This window comes from Pongo abelii, chromosome 3 (genome assembly GCF_028885655.2).
Source record: "Pongo abelii isolate AG06213 chromosome 3, NHGRI_mPonAbe1-v2.0_pri, whole genome shotgun sequence".
In the NCBI taxonomy this organism is placed as follows: Eukaryota; Metazoa; Chordata; class Mammalia; order Primates; family Hominidae; genus Pongo; species Pongo abelii.
Window position 1 is genome coordinate 194968371 of NC_071988.2, and position 20315 is coordinate 194988685.

Sequence of the window (20315 nt, forward strand, 5' to 3'; positions counted from 1 at the left end):
ATTTTGTGCATTTAAAGGACTTGAACATTTAGGTGGACTATTGAGATTTCTGATTCTCCATAATATTTCTTTTCCCACCACTGCTAAACCTGACATTTACTCCAAAAAAAAGGAGGAAAACTAATCAAATTCTGTATAAAAGGTCAACAAAACTCATTAAGATCTTCTGGTTTCAGATTTATACAGAATATCTAATGATTTCAACAAAAAAAAAATGGTGTATCTACTACTTGAGGCCCGGAATTTTCCTTTTTGGGTCTCTACTGTGATTTAGACTGCCTCTTTTATTAGGCAGAATTCGGAAAAACTCTTACTACCTTCATAAAGGACATTGTCCCTTATGAAGGTAGTAAGAAAAGCAACACTGGTGTGTGTGGCGGGGGGGTGTGTGTGGGGATGTGCGTGGGTGTATGCACGCACACAAGTATGTGTGGACATACCTGCATGCATGTTTAGAAGAACCAATGTTGTTATGGTTCTGTGATCTATGTCTCTAGGTTTCTATTAAGATGAGAAAGGCCAGCATAAAATAGTGCAGGTTCTGCAAACAGCCGCCAGAGATACTAAACTAAGGGTGAAAGGAAATAAGATTTGTGACAGCATTTTGAGAAGCACAGGGTACTCTCCAAATGTAAGGAGGTGGTAGTATTGTGGTATTCTTATCACTGCTAGTATTTATAAATAACCAGAAGAAAGCAAACATATGTCTCTTATATTCAGAGACCAGTTGGTCAGGCACATATTTTTCTTACATTTCAGTGCATAATTAATGACATTATAAAAAGTCATTCTTAGTTAACAATTCTATTTAAATCCTGGGGATTGATTTATTTGCTACTTTTTACAATGAAAAGGATAACCAAATGGTCCTGTTTGTAGTTGTTAGATCCATTTTCAGTGACATTTTTGGATCTGCTGTTGGTGTTAAAAGGTCTTGCATACATTTGTGGACTAAATGCAAAGAACTACATATGACTTTGTGAGTTAATCCAAACAAACTAAGTACACTATGTTACTTCATGAAGTAATTGTTTAATGACAGACTGAAGTTATCATTCTCAAATAATCATGGTATTTAGTAATTGATCTATAGATTGGCATTCAGATGCTGTGAATGGTAATGAGAGAAATCACATGGGAATTAAGAAATGGTCTAGACCAGCTTTCCACAACTGTAGCAACTTGGCAATTTTGCTCCCCCACCCCACCCCAACAACCCCAGGGTGGGACATTTGGCAAACTCTAGAGATTTTTTTTTTTTATTGTCATAACTAATTGGGAGAGGTGCTGGTGGTGTCTAGTCTGTAGCAGCTAGAGAATGCTAGTGACCATCCTATGCACATCCTAGACAGGAAAACCCACACAACAATAGCTAGCTAGTCAGATATCCATAGTGCCTGGGCTAAGAAGCCCTGCTGTAAGCCAATGCTTCTCAAACTGTAGCTCATAGAGCAGCAGCCAGATCCCCAAAACCCAGTCCATGATATGATGAGCTTACCGAAATGTAAATCAACTACGTCACAGAGTAGTTCAGCTGATAGGTTTTATAATAAGGCTCTCAATGAAGGAAACAGTGTCTTGAATTACATCTTGATGAAAGCTCATTATCTCCTGGATGACTGAGGCCCAGAGTACAACTCTTTTAAGCCAAACATTCCCAGTCACTCCCTTGGGTGGTCTCTGCTCACTCCCATAACCCAGCCCATGATTTTTCAGAGGATAAATATATCCCTAGACCCACAGCAGACCACTTTACATTGTCACAGAGTATTTTCCAAACCCTTAACCTTCTGTTCTGTACAGCATTAAGGAAAACAAAGATTTTAAGTGGGTTTTGACTAAAGTGTATGCACTTGTAAAATGCAAAAATCACAGCAGAATTTAAAAATTGTACAAGTCAAAAATTATTTGAAAAAGAAGCAGCCATCGCTACTGGTTTAGTAAGTCTAAGTCCGTCTAAGTCTCACTATGGAAAAGACAATTTAGTTATTTTCTCTTTAGTCACCCGTAATCGTTCTACAAATTCCTTGCATAGTTGGAATTTATGTCATTTTTCATATGCCATGTATTTTCATATATTAAAATGTGGCTGATAAATATCTGTTGATATAATTGATTACAGAATCATAGTTTTAAGTCAGCACCAAATACAAAATTTTGTGGATGCCCCCATATGTTAACCAAGAATTAAATTCCTGGGCCTCACACCTACCAGTTTTAAATATCAATAACCCATTATGTGAATATATCTCTAAGTTACAAAAAATTCGATGTCATTTAATTTTCAGTAGCCAAAATAAAGCCTTAGCCAAATTAAGCCTTAGCCAATATACTTTATACTTTTAAACACAACTTCTGAAATACTCCAGTAAGTTTAACATTGGCTTTATACCAACAAAAGGGCATCATGCTAGAAAGAGTTTGCCCCTTACATATTCTATGTAATCACTGCACCATGAGGAAAGCTATATTTGCTACACTTAACTCAAATTTGATCCTTATCAAACGGGACCAAAAGCCATTTCCCAGACAATGGGCATCAAGTGGTCAATGTGCTAAAACAGTCCACATGAACTATAGCATCTATTGGTGAAAATGAACGATGAAAAGTTGTTAAGAATCAATAAAGATGGCAGATGAGCACCAATTGGTAGGCTGAAAAGAAAGCGGGGAAAAGGAATGCCTATTTTAGGGTTGATATACATTGGAAAATCCAGAATGAATGAAATACAATATACCAACTTACTACTACAATTGCCAGCACTACTGTATATATATAGGATACATCAACACACAGATATTGGAAGAGAATATAAAAAGCCTTGGGAAGCAAAGGGTTTCTAAGCCATGAATAGAACTAATGCCATAAAGTGACTTACTAAATGGTATCCTGGTGACTTAAAAAATTAATACATTTTCCAAAAAGTCTGAATGGACTCCCCAAAATATACTGAAAAACAGAAAAACCCTACGAGACTTTGAAGGATAAAGAAATCACAGCAAAGTCTCCTTTCAGAGATTAAGGGTGTGTGTTTATGTGTGTGTCTATGTGTGTGTATAAATGTTCTACATTTTTTGTTCCAATGATTGATTTACCAGTTCAGTCACTCAGTTGTAAAGGCTTTTAAATTTATACAACTATAGTTTCAAAATTATAAATGTCAGCAACATAACTACCGTATAATATTAAGAATGTTTATATACACTGGAAACTAAGTGGTAGAATGATTTGTTTTATATACATCTATTAAAGTTTGGTTGGAAAAAATATATAATCTTTAGCAACTGAATAACTGCATTTCTATTGTGCAGATAATTCAGAAGAATCTACTTCATCATTATGATGATTTATGACTTTAAAAGAGTGAAGTTAAGATGTTAATATTTTGTGCTAAATATACATTTCCTGATTTATATACTGTCATATCATAATTTCAAAATGAAACAAATATACACAGGAATAAATAATACTTAACCTTTAAAACAGTCATCTGGGCCTGGTGCAGTGGCTCATACCTGTAATCCCAGCACACTGGGAGGCCGAGGTGGGCAGATCACTGGAGACCAGGAGTTCAAGACCAGCCTGGGTAACACAGGGAGACCCTGTCTCTACAAAAAAATTAAAAAACATATGAGCCAGGTATGGTGGCATGTGCCTGTGGTCCCAGCTACTCAGGAGGCTGAGGTGGGAGGATCACTTGAGCCTGGGAGGTTGAGGCTACAATAAGCCATGATCATGCTGCTGCACTCTAGCCTGGGTGACAGGGCAAGACCCCATCTCAAAAAAACAAAAAACAATCATCTGTAAATACGGAAAAACTGTCACATGTCAAAAGAATCCCATATTTGGTTTTGAAGTCAATATGTTAGGCATACCCTAAGTATTCAAAATGGTGCATCAGAATCAGAATCTCAGGATTTAGGAGTCAGTTTATTATTTTTTAAAATCAACTTTTAAAAAATAACAGCAATAGACCATCATCTTCCTAATGCTGCTGCAGATTCAAAGTTTTAGGAATAAGAGAATCTTCTTTAAAAGATAAATTTCTACACAATTAAGGCAATCACATATGCAAAGTGTTTGTAAAAACAACTCATTGAGTTGTTCATTTAGCAACTCAGTGAAGCACTCTCCAATTTGTATTATGTTTAAATTACAACATCACAATGGGCAAATGGCCAGAAATCTTTCTTTTGAAAGACATCAAAACGAGTTACCCTTGTAGGTTAGTTTTTGTGTAATTGCTTAATAATGCATACATTTAAGTTATAGTTGAGCACAGCTTAGAAAAGAAACTAGCACCCAAATTAGCCCTTTCTACTTTCATAAAAACCAGACATACTCAAAATGAATTGGGCCTGTCTGCACACCCAAATCTCAGAAACAAGCATAAATTTTCAAAATGCACACATAGGAAAAAACATTTTAATTAAGGACAGAAAAACCCGAGTTTTAATCCTTACCCTACCATTTATTTAGTTGGCAACCAAGAACCAATTATAATACTCCTTTAAGCCTCTGTGCTGTCATTTGTAAAATGGAGAATAAAACACTTTTATAACTTTTTGATGGAGATAATTGAAGCAACGTATATAATGCATATATCCCTATAGACAAACATTAAAAAAAACACTGCTTTCTCCTCTACTTTCCTTATTGCTACTAGAACACATTCTTATAAAGATTTCACAACTTCTAAATGCAGGTAGAAAATTAGGATAGCATACTTGACTCAGGACAGGTGGTGTGGCTTAGTGAGAGCGTTTGCCAGATCCTTAGATATAAGATATATTTTATGTAATCTATGATTACTACAGCTGTTACCAGAAAGAGGACTGGATCCAGACCCCAAGAGAGGGTTCTTGGGTCACGTGCAAGAAAGAATTAAGGGCGAGTCTATAAAGTGAAAGCAAGTTTATTAGGAAAGTAAAGGAATAAAAGAATGGCTACTCCACAGACAGAGCAGCCCCGAGGGCTGCTGGCTGCCCATTTTTATGGTTATTTCTGATGATATGCTAAACAAGGGGTGGATTATTCACGCCTCCCCTTTTTAGACAATATTGGGTAACTTCCTGATGTTGTCATGGCATTTGGAAACTGTCATGGCGCTGATGGGAGTGCAGTAGTGAGGACGACCAGAGGTCACTCTCCTGTCCATCTTGATTTTGCTGAGTTTTGGCTGGCTTCTTTACTGCAACCTAAATATAGGTCTTTATGACCTATATTTTGTGCTGACCTCGTATCTCATCTTGTGACTTACAATGCCTTAACCATCTGGAAATGCAGCTCAGTAGGTTTCAGCCTCATTTGTTACAGGGCTTTTCCTTAGTTCAGCTAATGACGGGGTCTTTGTCCGTCCAATGGCCATGAAAATTTAGGCTCACAGACAGTTTAAAGGGTGAGTAAAGCAGGGTTTTATGGAGTGAAAAGAGAATAAAAAGGGGAAACAGGGATCCTCCGCAAGGCCAGAGTCCCCTGCTAGAGTGCTTCCTGCCCGCCATTCAAATCCCACGTTCCACACAGGAAGAGGAGGGGCCAGGCTCCTCACTGCTGCAAACATCCTGAACTTCATGAGGCTCCACCTCAGTGGGCAAGCTAGTCAGTTTCTCCAGGTTCCCCCCTCCCACCTGGTTGTCTCAATTTTACCCAGCTCCTATTCAAGATGGAGTTGCTCTGGTTCACACATCTCTGACACAAATATGCAGAATTTGTCCACAAGGATTTTTCCCCTGGAACACCAGAATAACATTGCAAATGAAAAACTTCTTCTAAATCAATATAAACAAAAATTTAAAAGGCTGACTGTATTAATTTTTTAATCAAACTAATTAGGGATGTAGACAGCCCTGTAGGATCTGAGTGGCCTTATTCAATGCATTACTCTTTAGTAGTAAAGAATCAGAAAATTATTTTACCTCTCACTGTTAGCCAATCTCAATTAAAATATTACCTCCACTTATTCTGCCTTTCTTATCTAAAGAAGTTATTTGTGTGTTTGTCTTTTTGTTTTATCCTTTGGGAGAACCAAGAGTCAGCCTTTTAAGAAATCAGCTTGGTGCTATACTTTTCATGGGTGATTCCTCCTAATAGAATTAGAATTATCAGGTATTTTATGCTTTAAATGTAGCATGTCACCATAGAAATGGCGGAAGAAAATATTAAGTATTTCTCCTTCTTTCTGTCTCTATGTTCAGGAACTATAAAAATGTATTCAGTAATAGAAGTGCATAAAAAGGATGATAAGATGGTTTGAAAAACGGAAGGATGCTTCTAAATTGCTTTGTGAATCTAAAATGTTATGGCATAAATGTCACTTATTAGTCAATAATAACATTTGAAGAGAGTAACCCAAGATAGTCATGGATTTTATTTTCAGCACATCTTTCTTTAACATTTGTTCCACAATGATAACCCTTGGAAACCAAATACTTGGAAGAAAAGGCAAGGGTAAAGAGAAGGGGGCAGAAAATAAAAGAGGAAGAGAATATCTACAAAGGTATTTAATCCTTTGAAACAACTTCTTCTTAGCATGAATACCAAGAAAGAATAAACAAACTTTCTTATGTATTAAAATTAGAGTTTCTTTAAAATTGCAGAAATATTAATATAGAAAGGAAGTGTTTCAAGTTTTAAAAAACATAGGGAAACTATCAGATGATTTCAATCTTCAGCTTTCTTAAAGTCTTTCTTAGGGAAAGTCCATACCAGGTATCGATAGAGTTTGTTACAGCTATGTCATAATTTGTGTGTATGTGACTGGGCATGACAGAATCATTAAGGCCTTACAATTCTAGGGCACATTTAACAGTGGGTTGTCCTGTATTCTTTGTCAGCTCAAATGAATGCTGTGAGTAGATAAACACATTGAATGACTGTCATTAGATTCATCTAAATCAATACTTTATGTGGTCTTTTAGATGCAGGTGCACCAAACAGCACTCTCTCTCTACTTCTCGTTATGTCTAATCAAGCACTGCATATGCAGTGCAGCTAGAGTGGTAGGGATAATGAACTTGTGTTAAGCATTTTTCCAAGACTCCACTGCCAGCATCATTAGGGCTTTGCTAAATAGAAGAATTTTGTTGCTTAGTAACACAAATATTGCAATGGAGGTGGCAGAAGGCTATTTTTTTTTTTTTCAAAATCGTGACTCCCAAATTTGCTTTCAGTCCTGCACAAACAGAGTTCTGATTAATGATGTGGCTCTTTCTGACAATGTGATCAGTCTATCTTTTGTATACCCAGCAATGTACAAACCAAACCCCAGTTGTGTTAGAAATCTTTGTCTTTAGTAGATTCAACTCTCTTATGTTTTTATCAACCTCACCACTAAAATTAAAAAGCAGTATCCTCACAATACTCTAGCCCAGGTTTAATTGTATAGAAACATACTCTAAATGGGGGTTCCATTTCTTAAGTGAAACTTGTATGCAATCTGAAATAAATATAACATGTACATATGACAAATAAATGGTGATAACAAAGTAACACGCCTTCTAAGAATAAGCTTTATAAAGCATTGATAAAGTTGGACAAATCTTTAGAATATTTTTTACATTTTAAAAATAATCACTCTAATGTGTTCTTTGACTCCACTGAGACACAAATCCACTTTCATAAAATAGCTTGAGTGAGTCTCCCTCTCTCTTTCTCTACCTCCCTCTCTCTTTTTCTCTCAGGAATATTTCAATTTTTTAAAATGCATGTGAATATACACAGTAAAATGCAAATGAAAATATAAGAAAAGATCAGAAAACATATTGAAAAATGGAAAAAATAATTTTACCTACATGTACCATACCATAAGTGAACTCTAAAATTGGCTCTAGCCTTCTGGTCAACCAAGGCAAAAAGGAAACAGTATGCCTTGAACAAATCTTTTGAATAAATATATTCTTTTGAATTTGTGAATGAATACAAACTTTTCCCAGAGCTAACATTAAGGAGAAATTTAGCAACATGTTGGAGAGTCGGTTTCTGCATAAGTTTTCTATTGCTGCCATAACAAATTATCATATGCTTTGTGGCTTAAAACAGTACAATTTTATTATCTTCCAGTTCTGTAGGTTAGAAATCCAACATGGGTCTCACTGGGCTAAAATGAGGGTGTTGGCAGGGCTATGTCACTTATGGATGCCCAGGAGGAGAATCCGTTTTCTCGACTTTTCTAACATCAAGAGGGTGCCCACATTCTTTGACTCATGTATATCAGCCTCCATTTCAAACTCAACTAAGTTGAATTTCTCCAACCACTCTTCCGTAGTCACAGTTCTCTCTCTAAAGGATCTGTGTGGTTAGGTTGGGACTACCCAGATAATCCAGGATTATGTCTCCATCTCAATGTCCTTAATTTTAATACTATAAAGTAACATATTCACTGGTGCTAGAGATGAGAATGTGGACATCTTTTGGGGGGCCAATATTCTACTAACCACAGTATGATATAATGAAAGAGAGGACCTCTATTGTCAGAACTGAATTTGAATACTGCCTCTCACAATTACTAGCCTTGTGGCCTTCCCATACTTATTCAACCTCATGGGCTTCCATTTCCTCATCTAATCATAGGAAATTATAATATGGGATCTAAGATCTTGTTGTAGAAAGGGATATGTCAAGTACTTAGCACAGAGCTCAATACACCATAGTTACTATTGTTTTAGTTGATCTTTATCTTTTTTTTGTAAAAGCCAACATGATAAAATTGAATTTCCTTCTAAGACCTAAGCTTATACTGTCCTAGCACACTTTTTTTTCTGATTACTTAATTTGACAGCAAGGTAAAACTTTTATAGTGCCTTGAAGAATGAATGGCTAATGTGTTGCATCAACTCTTTCTCTTAAATCCCCATTTCTTCAACCATATTTTTTGGCAGATGCCAAGTAACAATCAATTAAGTTTCAGCTCCCTGGTACAAATCCAATGTGTAGGTGTTATGTATTATTGATAGTAGAAAAATCCATTCACTTTAGTTATCAAAGAGTGAAGTGGTGGTTTAATATTCTTTTTGTGAAAAATAAGTGGCCTAACAAATTTTCTTCCAGAAAAAGAAATATATTTTTAAGCCACAAAAGTACCTTTGTACAGGTTCACTGATATGATATATCAGTGAAAAAGAGAGATTTATAGGGATAATAATGGTACTTACTTCATAAGGTTGTTGTGAGGCTTTCTCAGCAAAGCTCTGGGTCTGGCAAAATGTCAGGAAACCATGTGAAACACTGGAAAGATAGGTTGGCCTTGGTAAAGATCATAAGTCACCACGTGGGAGCAATGTGATATCTTTCCAAAAGAGTGAACAGAACCCTTACTAATTCCCCAGTCCTGTATATTATTGCTCAAACCTACGTCACCCTATTAAATCAATCACTTTTGATGCTATTTAGAAATGATTCTAGATTTCAATCCTTCTTCTCAACTTCTCCCACCCACATCATCACTCCTTTATTTCAAGCCCTTAGTCTATTATACAAGATATCATTTGGAATTTATTCAAACCTAAGCAACACAAAATCCATCCTATAGTAGCTTAAACAAGATACGCTTTTTCTCACGTAACATAAAATCTGGAAGTAAGAAAACTCAGAACTAGTGAGAAGTCAATGATTATCAAAGACCCAGAGTCACCTATCATCAATGACAACACCTTTGTGAAGCATCTCTGAATCAGTTAGTTGGGCTCTCTCCCTGTGTTCAACTTTCTATATTAGCCTTTGCACAACTGTCTTGTGCTTTTTCTGTTTCCAAGTGTCTCCCACCTCCGCAGTCTGAGATTGCTTAAATTAAGCCTTCCTATGCTCTTCCTGACACACAGCAAGACCTCAATACATTTGTATAAAAATTAATTAAAATGATTGAATTAAGAAGGGAAGTTATTGAAGTGGTTAGCCAAGTACTAAAGAATCAGTTTTTATGTCAAAATATGGCAATAGATCCAAAGTTTGGGGAAAAGATAGAAATGATTCAGAAATCTGAGAAAGAGAAAAAGAAGTAAAAGGTGAAAATCTCAAGGAATCTGGGATTCAAGAATCAAAATGTGAAATCCAGGAATCTGGGCATCAAGAACAAGAGCAAGAAAGGAGCTTGAACATCATCAGGGTGCTAACAAGATATCACCTGGGCTCTCCTTCTTCCAGGACACCTAGACATGATTTCACACAACTTTTCACACGCTATGGAAGTCTTCATCTCCCCCAACAGCCAAAATTTTCTGGGTTTTCTTCAAGTATTTTTCCCTGTCTCTGTGCTTCTGTTAGTACTGAATTAGTTTGGGTCACAAATTATTTCTCTATTCCATATAGCAATTTAGGGGTAATTCTCATCTCCTACCTTAATTCTTTGGAAAAATCCATTTAACACAACATTTGCATGTATAGGAGACACTACAGAATATCTATGAGGATTAATGAGGATTTTAATTACAAACATTAATAAAAGCAACTTCCAACTGAATATTGCATAGTCCTAGTACTAAGTATTTTGGCTCTCCGTGCCACCCCCAAATTTTTCACCTTCTACTGTACCTCAGGCTCCACACATTCTTCTAGTTTTAGAAATGCAGAATTTCTCGGAGCATATCAGGAAAAACAACATTACTCCTAAACTTAGCTTTGAGTCCATTTTGCTTATCTAGATCAAATAAGGATCTTCTTCTCAACAGACACAAGGGGTTATAATATAACTGGAGACACTCTTTATCAAAGATAATCAAAATTATAAACAGTATAAATGTTCCTAATTAGGCCAAAACCTTGAGAGACTGTATTCCTAACTTAAAATAAAAATTGGGTTGAAAATATTGTCAAAAGTTAGAATTAGGTGTAGAAAGGTTAGAGATAGGCTTAGAGTTTCTTGACAAATGTTTAACAGTCTTGTGTTCTGCTTTAAAGAGGTCTGGATTTGGTTAATGAACGATAAACAGCCATTTCGTCATCTGTGAAAAAAATTATTCATTCTGCTAATATTTGTCATGCTTCTATGATGTGCCATATAATGTTCTAAGCTTGTAGATATGTCAGTGAACAAGAGAGATAAAATACGTACTCTGATAGAAGTTAGAGGTTTATAGGGATAATAATGGTACTTATTTCATAAGGTTGTTGTGAGGATTAAATCACAAAATGTATGAAGCCCCCTTAGAACACTGCCTGGAATGTTGTAGAAGTTTCGATGATTATAATTGAGGCAGCGTTCCTTTCGCGGGGGCACTAGCTGAGGGGAGTCTGTTCCTTCAGAGCCCTGATTCAGCGATGGTTGAACAAACGTACACTGACACACAGATATTCTGCTCTGCCAGTCCCGCTGAGGGTCCCAGCCGCTTACAGGCTTCCTGCTGAGCCCTATAAACAGTTGCGACTGGGCCCTGATCAGCTAGTGAGGCTCGCATTTATTCAGTGACTAATTAACAGAAGTTGTGAGTAAACATCACTAGAAGGTAAGGATTAAAGGCCAGGTTCCGAGGCCTAAAGCAAACACCATTTGCAGGTAATAAACTTCTGCCGACCCCCGAGTAGGAGGCAGTAAAGTACCCACGGTAGGACAAAGGTCAGTCTTAAGCCAATATAAGTAAGCAGGTTAGTAAGAGCAACTTCCCACATTCCGTTACTTGCACCCTAATCTTTCTGGCTCCTGCGAAGAGAGCTTGGCTGCCTTCAGCCAAGCAATCTGAAGCTATGCAAACTCTCAGGCCTTCCAATAGAGTTTTTGGCTATTACCATAACTATCTTAATATTTTTCCCACCAGCCTGATTGAACCTCAACATATAATCATAATTATTATAAGATGATTATACTCTGATGAGAACACTTGGTCAAAGTACAGTGATGAAGAATAGGAAAGTTCTTGACACATAGGGATGAAAATAATGGAAGCTTATCATGATCCATCCAATTCAACACATATTGATTGAGAGCCTATCATATATCAGATAGTGTTCTAGGAGCTTGAAATACAGAAATGATCAAAAAGAAAGAACTCAGAAGTTGTCAGAACATGTTTCTTACCTGGTGTATGAGGTCCCTATTCTCTCTCTAATAGTCCCTGCTTCTGTGAGCTTAACCACCATTTCAAGTGATCAAATGTCAGGTCATCTTCATTAATGATTATTGTTAAGGATCTCTGTTCGTGAAAATAGATTAACTTTCAGGAATCAAATATAAGTGACTCTCAAAGGCAAAAGAAATTCCACTGGCATTCAGATTAAAAACTTAATAAACTGGAAAACTATAAAATGTGTATATGAGGTTAAAAGTGTTTAAATAACAATGAATATTTTTCTACCTTAATATTAAAGTTAATAAAATTAATAGTAAAATCCTTTTCTCTCAGTTGTCACTCTGTGTCAACACAATTTATGACTTGACCCAAGCTCCTTGTGTGCCCATAGAAAAACCTGGCCACTCCACTGTTTTAAGAAACAACCCTGTGGTCATCCAAAAGTCTTACCTCTCTAAATTCATCTGCAGAAAGTCAGATACTTGACACCATACAACTTTCTCCCATTCTAGTCTCATTTTTTCAAGAGCTGCCAAATCTAAAGGAAGGATAATTATTCAGAAACTATAAATGAATTCAGTAAATAATCATAGAAAAATGCTCAGATTCACTAATGAGCAAATAAATTCAAATTAAAACAATGAGGCATGAGATATGTATTTTATCTAATAAATTAGCCAAACAAATCCTGTTTTTATAAAGATAATTCCCAATACTATCAAGAAAGCAGGAAAATTGGTAATCCCATATTGCTGATGTCAGTGTTAATTGGCCTTTGAGGAATAAATCCAACAAAGTGTATCACATGCTATTAATTTTTTCATATGTTTTGAACAAGTAACTCAATTTGTTGTATTATATCCTAATTTTGAACAGAAGCATATGCATGAAGATGTTATTAACACCATTATGTGTATTAATAAGAACAGAAATAATTTAAATGTCAAACAATAAGAAAACTCTTAATTCTAGCACATTATTTAAGCGTTAAAAATGTTTTTAAATATTTTTCTTTTTAATATTTAGAATATTTTAATACTAAAATATTTTTCTTCTTTTTATTGATTTTTCTTATTGAGGTAAAAAATACCATCTTTGCTATTGTTTTCCTTTTTCTTTTTGAGACAGAGTCTCGCTCTGTCGCCCAGGCTGGAGTGCAGTGGCTCTATCTCTGCTCACTGCAAGCTCCGCCTCCCAGGTTCACACCTTCCTCCTGCCTCAGCCTCCTGACTAGCTGGGACTACAGGCACCTGCCACCACGCCTGGCTAATTTTTTGTATCTTTAGTAGAGATGGGGTTTCACTGTGTTGGCCAGGATGGTCTTGATTTCCCGACCTTGGCCTCCCAAAGTGCTGGGATTACAGGCGTCAGCCACCAATCCCGGCCCAATCTTTACTATTTTTATGTGTTCAAGTCAGTGGTAATAAATACATTTATATTCTTCTTCCTGTTCTCTTATATTACTCCATCTTACCTTCCTGGCCTCCGATAACCACCAATCTACTGTCAATCTTCATGAGATCCACTTTTTTTAGTTCTCACATAGGAGTGAGAACATGCAATATTTGCCTTTTTGTGTTTGGCTTATTTCATTTACCGTAATAGGCTCCAGTTCCATCCACATTGCTGAAAAAGACAGGATTTCATTCTTTGTTATGGCTGAATTATATTTCATTGTATATGTACATATACAATGAAATATATATGTGCATATACAATGAAATATATATGTGTGTGTATATATATATATTACATTTTCTTTATCCATTTATCTACTGATGGGCACTTAGGTTGATTCCATATTTTGGCTATTGTGAATAGTGATTTGGGTATTGTGAATATCATAATATTTGGGTTTTGTGAATAGTGCTGCAATAAACATGGAAGTGCAAATATCTCTTTGATATACTGATTACCTTTCTCTCAGATATATACACCGTAGTAGAATTGCTAGACAATATGGAAGTTCTACTTGTAGGTTTTTGATGAGCTTCCATAATGTCCTCCAAGTGGCTATACTGATTTACATTCCCACTCAGTGTATGAAGGTTGCCTTTTCTCCACATCCTTGCCAACATCTGTTGTTGCCTGTCTTTTTGATACAAGCCATTTTAACTGGGGTGAGATATCTCATTGTGGTTTTGATTTGCATATCTCTGATGATTGAAGATGATGAGCATTTTTTCATACACCTGTTGGCCGTTTGTATGTCTTCTTTTGAGAAATATCTATTCAGATCCTTTGCCTATTTTTAATTTGATTATTTGAGTTTTTAAATTATTGAGTTGTTTGAGCTCCTTATATATTATATATTCTGGTTATTAATCCCCTTTCAGATGGATAGTTTGCAAATATTTTCTCCTATTCTGCAGGTTGTCTATTCAGTTTTATTGATTGTTTCCTTTGCAGTGAAGAAGCTTTTTAGCTTTACGTAATCCCATTTGTCTATTTTTTCTTTGGTTGCCTGTGCTTTTGAGGTCTTACACAAAAAAATCTTTTCTCAAGCAAATGTCCCAGAGCATTTTCCTAAAGTTTTCTTCTAGTAGTTTCATAGTTTCTGGTCTTAGATTCAAGTTTTTAATCCATTTTGATTTAATTTTTATGTAGGGTAAGAGATAAGGATCTAGCTTTCTTCTTCTACATATAGATAGTTACCCAGTTTTCCCAGCACCACTTATTGAAAAGACTGTTCTTTCCTCATTGTAAGTTTTTGGTGCCTAAGTTGAAGATAAGTGCATGGATTTATATCTGGATTCTCTATTCTGTTCCATTGGTCCATGTGTCTATTTTTATGCGAGTACCATGCTGTTTTTGTTATTATAGCTTTAGAATGAATTTTGAAGTCAGGTAGTATGAGGCCACCAACTTTGTTAATTTTGCGCAGGATTGCTTTGCCTGTTAAGGGTCTTTAGTGGTTCCATATAAACTTTAGAATTTTTTTCTATTTCTGTGCAGAATATCATTGGTATTTTGTTAGGATTGCATTGAATATGTAAATTACTTTGGGTGGTACTGTCATCTTCTCAATATTAATTGTTCCAATCCATGAGCATAGACTATCTTTCTGTTTTTTTGGTGTCTTCTTCAATTTCTTTTATCAGTATTTTGTAGTTTTCCTTGTATAGGTCTTTTACTTCTTTGGTTAGATTGATTCCTAAGCATTTTATATTTTTTGTAGCTATTGTCAATGGAATTACTTTCATGATTTCTTTTTCAGATTGTTTGCTGTTGCCATATATAAATGCTACTGATTTTTTTATGTTGATTTTGTATCCTGAAACTACTGAATTCTTTTAGCAGTTCTAACAGTTTTTTGATGGAGTCTTTAGATTTTTCTAAATGTAAGAGTGTGTTGTTTGCTAACAAAGCTAATTAGACTTCTTATTTTCCAATTTGAATGTTCTTTATTTCTTTCTCTTTCCCAATTGTTCTGGCCAGGACTTCCAGTATTGTGTTGAATAAAATCAGTGAAAGTGGGAATCCTCGTCTTGTTCCAAGTCTTTAGAGGATAGGTCTTCCATGTTTCTCCATTCAGTGCAGTGTTAGTCATGGGTTTGTCTTAGATGGCCTTTATTATTTTGTGATATGTTCCTACTGTACATATTTTGATAAGGGTTTTTAATAAAGGGATGCTGAATTTTATTAAATGCTTTTGAGGCATCTATTGAAATAATCATATAGTTTTTGTTCATTCTATTGATGTGATGTAACACATTTATTAATTTGCATATGTTGAAACGTCTTGCCCCTAGGATGAATTCCACTTGATCATGGTGAATGATCTTTTTAGTGTGTTGTTGCGTTTGGTTTGCTAGTATTTTGCTGGGGATTTTTGCAGTTATGTTCTTCAGTGATATTGGCCAGTAGTTTTATTTTCTTGTAGCATAGTTGTCTGGTTTTGGTATTAGGCTAATGCTGGTCTTGTAGAATGACTTTGGAAGTATTCCCTCCTCTTCAAATTTTTGTAAGAGTTTGAGTAGGATTGGGCTGGGTGCGGCGGCTCCTGCCTGTAATCACAGCACTTTGGGAGGCCAAGGCAGGCAGATCACAAGGTCAGGAGATCGAGACCATCCTGGCTAACATAGTGAAACCCTGTCTCTACTAAAAATACAAAAATTTAGCCAGGCGTGGTGGTATGCACCTGTGCTCCCAGCTACTTGGGAGGCTGAGGCAGGAGAATCACTTGAACCCAAGAGGTGGAGGTTGTAGTGAGCCAAGATCACACCACTGCATTCCAGCCTGGGCTACAGAGCAAGACTCCATCTCCAAAAAAAAAAAAAAAAGAGTTTGAGAGTTTGAGTAGGATTGATATTAGTTCTTCTTTAAATATTTGGTATAATTCAACAGTGAATCCATCAGGTTCTGGGCTTTTATTTCATGGGAGACTCTTTATTACAGCTTTGATCTAATTACTCATTTTTGGTTTGTTTTGTTAAGGTTTCCTATTTCCCGGTGATTCAATCTTGGTAGATTGTATATGTCCAGGATTTTATCCATTTCTTCTAGTTTTTTCATTGTGTTGGCATATAGTTGTTCATGATAATCTGTAATGATTCTTTGTATTTCTGAGGTTCTCAGTTTCTGTGTCTCCTTTTATTTGATGATTTTATTTATTTGAGTCTTCTCTCTTTTATTCTTAGTCTAGCTAAAGGTTTGTTGATTTTCTTTATCTTTTTAAAAAAACAACCTTTGCTTTGTTGATCCTTTACATTTTTTTAGTCTTAATTTCATTTATTTCTGCTCTGATCTTTTGTTATTTTTTCCTTCTAGTAATTTAGGATTTTATTTATTTTTGCTTTTCTAATTTCTTGAGATGCCTTGTTAGGTTGTTAATTTGAAGTCTTTCTACTTTTTTGATATAAGCATTTATTGCTATAAACCTTCCTCTTAGTACTGCTTTTTGCTGTATTCCATAGAGTTTGGCATTTTGTATTTTTATTTGCATCAAAATTTTTTAAAATTTCCTTCTTAATTTTATTGACCCATTGGTCATTCAAAAACATGTTTTTTTTAATTTCCATTTGTTTGTGAATTTTCCAGGGTTCATCTTGTTTTTTATTTCTAGTTGTATTTCATTTTTTTCAGAGAAAATACTTGATATTATTTCTAGTTTTTAGAATTTGCACAGACTTGTTTCATGGCTCAAGATATGGTCTATCCTGGAAAATGTTCTATATTCAATGAAAAAATGCATGTTCCACAGAATCTGGTGAAATGTTCTGTAAATATCAATTAGTCCTATTAGATCTAGTGTGTAGTTTCTCTCCACTGTTTCCTTGTTGATTTTGTGTCTGGATGATCTGTCTGTTACTGAGAATGGGATGTTAACATCCCTGACTATCATTGTATTGCATTCTATCTTTTCCTTTAGGTCTATTAATGATTGCTTCAAGTATTTAGGAGCTCTGTATTGGGTACATAAATATTTATACTTATATCCTCTTATTGAATTGGCTCCTTTATCATTTTATAGTGATCTTCCTTGTCTTTTTTCACAGTCTGTGATGCGTAGTCTATTTCATATAATGTCAGTATAGTTATTCCTGCTCTTTTTTGCTTTTCAGTTGCACAGAATACCTTTTCCATCCCCTCTAGTTTATGTGTCTTTACAGGTAAAGTGGGGTTTTTGAGGGCAGAATATAGTTGAGTCATTTCTTTATCCATTCAGCCACTCTATGCCTTTCAGTTGGAGAGTTGAAACCATTCACATTTAGTGTTATTATTGATAAGAACTTACCACTGCCGTTTCGTTGCTTGTTTTTTGGTGGTTTTGAGATTCCTCTCTTCTTTTCTTCCTTTCTTACTGTCTTCCTTTTGGCTTAAATGATTATCTCTGATAGTATGTTTTAATTTATTGCTTTTTATTTGTAGTGAATCAATTATAACTTTTTGTGCTGTGGTTATCATGAGACTTCCGAAGTATATTTTATCGATATAACAAGTTACTTTAAAGGGATGGTGACTTATCTTAGAACACAAATAAAAGAATACCCACAAACAAAGGCAAAAAAACCCACAAACACAATTCTACACTTTATCTCCATCTGCCTTACATTTTGAATTTTAGTTGTCTCAATTTACATATTTTAATTACCTATCTCTTAACAGGTTGCCATGCTATTTTTGTTTTTGATAAATTTTTCTTTGGGATTTTATACTAGAGTTATGGGTGGATTGCACACCATAAATGCATACTCTGAGTTTGAATACTCTGAGTTTGTTCATGTACTTAATTTTGCACCTTAGTGCTTTTGTTTTTTAGTTTGAAGAACTCCCTTTGACATTTCTTGCAAAACGGGTCTATTGGTGGTGAATTCTCTCAGCCTTTGTTGGTCTGTGAAAGACTTTTCTCTCTCCTCAAATTTGAATGAGAATTCTGCTGAATACATTTCTGGGTGGCAGTTTTTTCTTTGAACACTTTGAAAATATTGTTCTATTCCCCTTGAGCCAGTATGGTTTCTCTTGAGAAGTCTGTTGCCAAACTAATTGTAGCTCCCTTATATATTACTTGATTATTTCTTGCTGCTTTTAGGATCTTCTCTTTGCCCTTGACTTTTGAGTATTTGATTATCAAATGCCTTGGAGTATTTGATATGGTTTGGCCGTGTCCCTGCCCAAATCTCATCTTGAATTGTAGCTCCCATAATCCCTATATATGGTGAGAATGACCTAGTGGGAGGTAATTGAATCATGAGGGTGGGTTGTTCCCATGCTGTTCTCATGATGGTGAATAAGTCTCATAAGGTCTGATGGTTTCATAAAGGGCAGTTCCCCTGCACATGCTCTCTTGCCTGCTGCCATGTAAGATGTGCCTTTGCTCCTCCTTCACCTTCTGCCATGATTGTGAGGCCTCCCCAGCCATGTGGAACTGTGATTTCAAAAACTTCTTTTTCTTTATAAATTACTCAGTCCCAGGTATGTCTTTATTCACAGTATATAAATGGACTAATACAGTAAATTGGTACCAGGAGAGCGGGGTACTCCTATAAGGATACCTGAAAATGTGGAAGCGACTTAGGAACTGGGTAACAGGCAGAGGTTGGAACAGTTTGGAGGGCTCAGAAGAAGACAGGAAGATGTGGAAAGTTTGGAACTTCCTAGAGACTTGTTGAATAGCTTTGACCAAAATGTTGATAGTGATATGGACAATAAAGTCCAGACTCATCAGATGAAGATGAGGAACTTGTTGGGAACTGGAGTAAAGGTCACTGTTGCTATGCAAAGATACTGGTGACATTTTGCCTCTGCCTTAGAGATCTGTGGAACTTTGAACTTCAGAGAGATTGGGGTATCTAGTGGAAGAAATTTCTAAGCAGCATTGTATTCAAGAGGAGGCAGAGGATAAAAGTTTGAAAATTTTGCAGGCTGATGATGCAGTAGAAAAGAAAAACCCATTTTCTGAGGGCAATTCAAGTCAGCTGCAGAAATTTGCATAAGTAACAAGGTTCAAAATGGTAATCACCAAGACAATGGGGAAAATATCTCCAGGGCATGTCAGAGACCTTCACTGCAGCCCCAGGCCCAGTGGCCTAGGAGGGAATGGGTAAACACACCTGTTCCAAATGGGAGAAACTGGCCAAAACAAAGGGGTTACAGGCCCCATACAAATCTGAAATCCGATAGGGCAGTCATTAAACCTCAAAGTTCCAAAATAATCTCCTTTGACTCCATGTCTCACATCCAGGTCACGCTGCCACAAGAGGTGGGTTTTTACAGTCTTGAGCAGCTCTGCCCCTGTGGCTTTGCAGGGTACAGAGCACCTCCTGGTTGCTTTCATGGGCTGATGTTGATTGTCTGCAGCTTTTCCAAGTGCATGGTGCAAGCTGTCAATGGATCATAGGCCCAGAGGTCTAGGAGGTAAAAATGGTTTCCGGGGCCAGGGCCAGGCACCCTCTACTGTGTGCAGCCTCAGGACTTGGTGCCCTGCATCCCAGCCGCTCCAGCCATGGCTAAAATGGGCCAAGGTACAGCTCAGGCCATAGCTTCAGAGGGTGCAATCCCCAAGCCTCGGCAGCTGCCGCATGGTGTTGGTCCTGCAGGTGCACAGAAGTCAAGTATTAAGGTTTGGGAACCTCTGCCTAGATTTCAAAGGTAGGAGTGTGCTGCAGGGGTGTAGCCCTTATGGAGAGCTTCTGCTATGGCGGTGCAGAAGGGAAATGTGGGGTTGGAGCACCCACACAGAGTCCCCACTGCGGGACTGCCTAGCGGAGCTATGAGAAGAGGGCCACCATCCTCCAGACCCCAGAATAGTAGATCCATTGACAGCTTGCACTATGCACCTGGAAAAGCCACAGACACTCAACACCAGCCCATGAAAG

The 20315-nt window shown here is 36.5% G+C and overlaps 1 protein-coding gene and 1 long non-coding RNA gene across 3 annotated transcripts in view; one reads left to right on the forward strand and one right to left on the reverse strand.

Annotated features, from left to right (window-relative positions):
* LOC103890547 (uncharacterized) overlaps window positions 1-12060 on the reverse strand; it is a 100546-nt gene extending 88486 nt beyond the window's left edge. The window contains exon 1 of the long non-coding RNA XR_654867.3: window positions 12006-12060. This is a non-coding gene — a long non-coding RNA (uncharacterized LOC103890547). The remainder of the gene's footprint in view (window positions 1-12005) is intronic.
* GALNTL6 (polypeptide N-acetylgalactosaminyltransferase like 6) overlaps window positions 1-20315 on the forward strand; it is a 1265432-nt gene that overhangs the window by 925167 nt on the left and 319950 nt on the right. The gene's annotated exons all lie outside the window — the stretch shown is intronic.